This window comes from Oncorhynchus nerka, linkage group LG18 (assembly GCF_034236695.1).
Source record: "Oncorhynchus nerka isolate Pitt River linkage group LG18, Oner_Uvic_2.0, whole genome shotgun sequence".
Classification (NCBI taxonomy): domain Eukaryota; kingdom Metazoa; phylum Chordata; class Actinopteri; order Salmoniformes; family Salmonidae; genus Oncorhynchus; species Oncorhynchus nerka.
Genome location: NC_088413.1, coordinates 5,313,491 through 5,320,453, shown reverse-complemented (window position 1 = coordinate 5,320,453; position 6,963 = coordinate 5,313,491).

The window sequence follows — 6,963 nt, the reverse complement described above, 5'->3', positions numbered from 1 at the left end:
AGATTAGTAGTAGTGGTGTGTTGTGTTCTGTTGGACCTACAGACAGTTAGATTAGTAGTAGTGGTGTGTTGTGTTCTGTTGGACCTACAGACAGTTAGATTAGTAGTAGTGGTGTGTTGTGTTCTGTTGGACCTACAGACAGTTAGATTAGTAGTAGTGGTGTGTTTTAATGTGTTCTGTTGGACCTACAGACAGTTAGATTAGTAGTAGTGGTGTGTTTTAATGTGTTCTGTTGGACCTACAGACAGTTAGATTAGTAGTAGTGGTGTGTTGTGTTCTGTTGGACCTACAGACAGTTAGATTAGTAGTAGTGGTGTGTTTTATGTGTTCTGTTGGACCTACAGACAGTTAGATTAGTAGTAGTGGTGTGTTTTAATGTGTTCTGTTGGACCTACAGACAGTTAGATTAGTAGTAGTGGTGTGTTGTGTTCTGTTGGACCTACAGACAGTTAGATTAGTAGTAGTGGTGTGTTGTGTTCTGTTGGACCTACAGACAGTTAGATTAGTAGTAGTGGTGTGTTTTAATGTGTTCTGTTGGACCTACAGACAGTTAGATTAGTAGTAGTGGTGTGTTGTGTTCTGTTGGACCTACAGACAGTTAGATTAGTAGTAGTGGTGTGTTGTGTTCTGTTGGACCTACAGACAGTTAGATTAGTAGTAGTGGTGTGTTGTGTTCTGTTGGACCTACAGACAGTTAGATTAGTAGTAGTGGTGTGTTGTGTTCTGTTGGACCTACAGACAGTTAGATTAGTAGTAGTGGTGTGTTTTAATGTGTTCTGTTGGACCTACAGACAGTTAGATTAGTAGTAGTGGTGTGTTTTAATGTGTTCTGTTGGACCTACAGACAGTTAGATTAGTAGTAGTGGTGTGTTTTAATGTGTTCTGTTGGACCTACAGACAGTTAGATTAGTAGTAGTGGTGTGTTGTACAGTTTAGTGTTGGACCTACAGACAGTTAGATTAGTAGTAGTGGTGTGTTTTAATGTGTTCTGTTGGACCTACAGACAGTTAGATTAGTAGTAGTGGTGTGTTGTGTTCTGTTGGACCTACAGACAGTTAGATTAGTAGTAGTGGTGTGTTGTGTTCTGTTGGACCTACAGACAGTTAGATTAGTAGTAGTGGTGTGTTGTGTTCTGTTGGACCTACAGACAGTTAGATTAGTAGTAGTGGTGTGTTGTGTTCTGTTGGACCTACAGACAGTTAGATTAGTAGTAGTGGTGTGTTGTGTTCTGTTGGACCTACAGACAGTTAGATTAGTAGTAGTGGTGTGTTGTGTTCTGTTGGACCTACAGACAGTTAGATTAGTAGTAGTGGTGTGTTTTAATGTGTTCTGTTGGACCTACAGACAGTTAGATTAGTAGTAGTGGTGTGTTGTGTTCTGTTGGACCTACAGACAGTTAGATTAGTAGTAGTGGTGTGTTGTGTTCTGTTGGACCTACAGACAGTTAGATTAGTAGTGGTGTGGTGTGTTGTGTTCTGTTGGACCTACAGACAGTTAGATTAGTAGTAGTGGTGTGTTGTGTTCTGTTGGACCTACAGACAGTTAGATTAGTAGTAGTGGTGTGTTTTAATGTGTTCTGTTGGACCTACAGACAGTTAGATTAGTAGTAGTGGTGTGTTTTAATGTGTTCTGTTGGACCTACAGACAGTTAGATTAGTAGTAGTGGTGTGTTTTAATGTGTTCTGTTGGACCTACAGACAGTTAGATTAGTAGTAGTGGTGTGTTGTGTTCTGTTGGACCTACAGACAGTTAGATTAGTAGTAGTGGTGTGTTTTAATGTGTTCTGTTGGACCTACAGACAGTTAGATTAGTAGTAGTGGTGTGTTTTAATGTGTTCTGTTGGACCTACAGACAGTTAGATTAGTAGTAGTGGTGTGTTTTAATGTGTTCTGTTGGACCTACAGACAGTTAGATTAGTAGTAGTGGTGTGTTGTGTTCTGTTGGACCTACAGACAGTTAGATTAGTAGTAGTGGTGTGTTTTAATGTGTTCTGTTGGACCTACAGACAGTTAGATTAGTAGTAGTGGTGTGTTGTGTTCTGTTGGACCTACAGACAGTTAGATTAGTAGTAGTGGTGTGTTGTGTTCTGTTGGACCTACAGACAGTTAGATTAGTAGTAGTGGTGTGTTGTGTTCTGTTGGACCTACAGACAGTTAGATTAGTAGTAGTGGTGTGTTGTGTTCTGTTGGACCTACAGACAGTTAGATTAGTAGTAGTGGTGTGTTGTGTTCTGTTGGACCTACAGACAGTTAGATTAGTAGTAGTGGTGTGTTTGTTCTGTTGGACCTACAGACAGTTAGATTAGTAGTAGTGGTGTGTTGTGTTCTGTTGGACCTACAGACAGTTAGATTAGTAGTAGTGGTGTGTTGTGTTCTGTTGGACCTACAGACAGTTAGATTAGTAGTAGTGGTGTGTTTTAATGTGTTCTGTTGGACCTACAGACAGTTAGATTAGTAGTAGTGGTGTGTTGTGTTCTGTTGGACCTACAGACAGTTAGATTAGTAGTAGTGGTGTGTTGTGTTTCTGTTGGACCTACAGACAGTTAGATTAGTAGTAGTGGTGTGTTTTAATGTGTTCTGTTGGACCTACAGACAGTTAGATTAGTAGTAGTGGTGTGTTGTGTTCTGTTGGACCTACAGACAGTTAGATTAGTAGTAGTGGTGTGTTTTAATGTGTTCTGTTGGACCTACAGACAGTTAGATTAGTAGTAGTGGTGTGTTGTGTTCTGTTGGACCTACAGACAGTTAGATTAGTAGTAGTGGTGTGTTTTAATGTGTTCTGTTGGACCTACAGACAGTTAGATTAGTAGTAGTGGTGTGTTGTGTTCTGTTGGACCTACAGACAGTTAGATTAGTAGTAGTGGTGTGTTTTAATGTGTTCTGTTGGACCTAGAGACAGTTAGATTAGTAGTAGTGGTGTGTTTTATTATATACCATGACATATGGTCTGTCTCCATTATAAACCCTAGCTAGGAGGTAGAGATACCATGACATATGGTCTGTCTCCATTATAAACCCTAGCTAGGAGGTAGAGATACCATGACATATGGTCTCCATTATAAACCCTAGCTAGGAGGTAGAGATACCATGACATATGGTCTCCATTATAAACCCTAGCTAGGAGGTAGAGATACCATGACATATGGTCTCCATTATAAACCCTAGCTAGGAGGTATAGATACCATGACATATGGTCTCCATTATAAACCCTAGCTAGGAGGTCGAGATACCATGACATATGGTCTGTCTCCATTATAAACCCTAGCTAGGAGGTAGAGATACCATGACATATGGTCTCCATTATAAACCCTAGCTAGGAGGTAGAGATACCATGACATATGGTCTCCATTATAAACCCTAGCTAGGAGGTAGAGATACCATGACATATGGTCTGTCTCCATTATAAACCTTAGCTAGGAGGTAGAGATACCAAGACATATGGTCTCCATTATAAACCCTAGCTAGGAGGTAGAGATACCATGACATATGGTCTCCATTATAAACCCTAGCTAGGAGGTAGAGATACCATGACATATGGTCTGTCTCCATTATAAACCCTAGCTAGGAGGTAGAGATACCATGACATATGGTCTCCATTATAAACCCTAGCTAGGAGGTAGAGATACCATGACATATGGTCTCCATTATAAACCCTAGCTAGGAGGTAGAGATACCATGACATATGGTCTCCATTATAAACCCTAGCTAGGAGGTAGAGATACCATGACATATGGTCTCCATTATAAACCCTAGCTAGGAGGTAGAGATACCATGAAATATGGTCTCCATTATAAACCCTAGCTAGGAGGTAGAGATACCAAGACATATGGTCTCCATTATAAACCCTAGCTAGGAGGTAGAGATACCATGACATATGGTCTCCATTATAAACCCTAGCTAGGAGGTCGAGATACCAAGACATATGGTCTCCATTATAAACCCTAGCTAGGAGGTAGAGATACCATGACATATGGTCTCCATTATAAACCCTAGCTAGGAGGTAGAGATACCATGACATATGGTCTCCATTATAAACCCTAGCTAGGAGGTAGAGATACCATGACATATGGTCTCCATTATAAACCCTAGCTAGGAGGTAGAGATACCATGACATATGGTCTCCATTATTAACCCTAGCTAGGAGGTAGAGATACCATGACATATGGTCTCCATTATAAACCCTAGCTCGGAGGTATAGATACCATGACATATGGTCTCCATTATAAACCCTAGCTAGGAGGTAGAGATACCAAGACATATGGTCTCCATTATAAACCCTAGCTAGGAGGAAGAGATACCATGACATATGGTCTCCATTATAAACCCTAGCTAGGAGGTAGAGATACCATGACATATGGTCTCCATTATAAACCCTAGCTAGGAGGTAGAGATACCATGACATATGGTCTCCATTATAAACCCTAGCTAGGAGGTAGAGATAGATACCATGACATATGGTCTCCATTATAAACCCTAGCTAGGAGGTAGAGATACCAAGACATATGGTCTCCATTATAAACCCTAGCTAGGAGGTAGAGATACCATGACATATGGTCTCCATTATAAACCCTAGCTAGGAGGTCGAGATACCAAGACATATGGTCTCCATTATAAACCCTAGCTAGGAGGTAGAGATACCATGACATATGGTCTCCATTATAAACCCTAGCTAGGAGGTAGAGATACCATGACATATGGTCTCCATTATAAACCCTAGCTAGGAGGTATAGATACCAAGACATATGGTCTCCATTATAAACCCTAGCTAGGAGGTAGAGATACCATGACATATGGTCTGTCTCCATTATAAACCCTAGCTAGGAGGTAGAGATACCATGACATATGGTCTCCATTATAAACCCTAGCTAGGAGGTATAGATACCATGACATATGGTCTCCATTATAAACCCTAGCTAGGAGGTAGAGATACCATGACATATGGTCTCCATTATAAACCCTAGCTAGGAGGTAGAGATACCATGACATATGGTCTCCATTATAAACCCTAGCTAGGAGGTAGAGATACCATGACATATGGTCTGTCTCCATTATAAACCCTAGCTAGGAGGTAGAGATACCAAGACATATGGTCTCCATTATAAACCCTAGCTAGGAGGTAGAGATACCAGGACATATGGTCTCCATTATAAACCCTAGCTAGGAGGTATAGATACCATGACATATGGTCTCCATTATAAACCCTAGCTAGGAGGTATAGATACCAAGACATATGGTCTCCATTGTAAACCCTAGCTAGGAGGTAGAGATACCATGACATATGGTCTGTCTCCATTATAAACCCTAGCTAGGAGGTAGAGATACCAAGACATATGGTCTCCATTATAAACCCTAGCTAGGAGGTAGAGATACCATGACATATGGTCTCCATTATAAACCCTAGCTAGGAGGTAGAGATACCATGACATATGGTCTGTCTCCATTATAAACCCTAGCTAGGAGGTAGAGATACCATGACATATGGTCTCCATTATTAACCCTAGCTAGGAGGTAGAGATACCATGACATATGGTCTCCATTATAAACCCTAGCTAGGAGGTAGAGATACCATGACATATGGTCTGTCTCCATTATAAACCCTAGCTAGGAGGTAGAGATACCATGACATATGGTCTCCATTATAAACCCTAGCTAGTAGGTAGAGATACCATGACATATGGTCTCCATTATAAACCCTAGCTAGGAGGTAGAGATACCATGACATATGGTCTGTCTCCATTATAAACCCTAGCTAGGAGGTAGAGATACCATGACATATGGTCTCCATTATAAACCCTAGCTAGGAGGTAGAGATACCAAGACATATGGTCTCCATTATAAACCCTAGCTAGGAGGTAGAGATACCATGACATATGGTCTCCATTATAAACCCTAGCTAGGAGGTAGAGATACCATGACATATGGTCTGTCTCCATTATAAACCCTAGCTAGGAGGAAGAGATACCATGACATATGGTCTCCATTATAAACCCTAGCTAGTAGGTAGAGATACCATGACATATGGTCTTAGTTATAAACCTACACACCCTTTGCTAAGTCTTATTCATAAGTATACTATATATATATATATATATATATTATATCAAACTTGCATGAAGCACAATCTTGTCAGGGATAAATGATTAGGACACTAGTTATGTGTTGTAAGAGTGTATTCAAAGAAAATTCACAGAGGTTCAACAGTATGTTATATTATCAGGGTATCATTCACAGGGGTTCAGCAGTATGTTATATTATCATGGTATCATTCACAGAGGTTCTACAGTATATTATATTATCATGGTATCATTCACAGAGGTTCAGCAGTATGTTATATAAACATGGTATCATTCACAGAGGTTCTACAGTATGTTATATTATCATGGTATCATTCACAGAGGTTCTACAGTATATTATATTATCATGGTATCATTCACAGAGGTTCAACAGTATATTATCATGGTATCGTTCACAGAGGTTCTACAGTATATTATATTATCATGGTATCATTCACAGAGGTTCTACAGTATGTTATATTATCATGGTATCATTCACAGAGGTTCTACAGTATATTATATTATCATGGTATCATTCACAGAGGTTCTACAGTATATTATATTATCATGGTATCATTCACAGAGGTTCAGCAGTATGTTATATAAACATGGTATCATTCACAGAGGTTCTACAGTATGTTATATTATCATGGTATCATTCACAGGGGTTCTACAGTATGTTATATTATCATGGTATCATTCACAGAGGTTCTACAGTATATTATCATGGTATCATTCACAGAGGTTCTACAGTATGTTATATTATCATGGTATCATTCACAGAGGTTCTACAGTATATTATCATGGTATCATTCACAGAGGTTCAGCAGTATAGTATATTATCATGGTATCATTCACAGAGGTTCTACAGTATATTATCATGGTATCATTCACAGAGGTTCAACAGTATG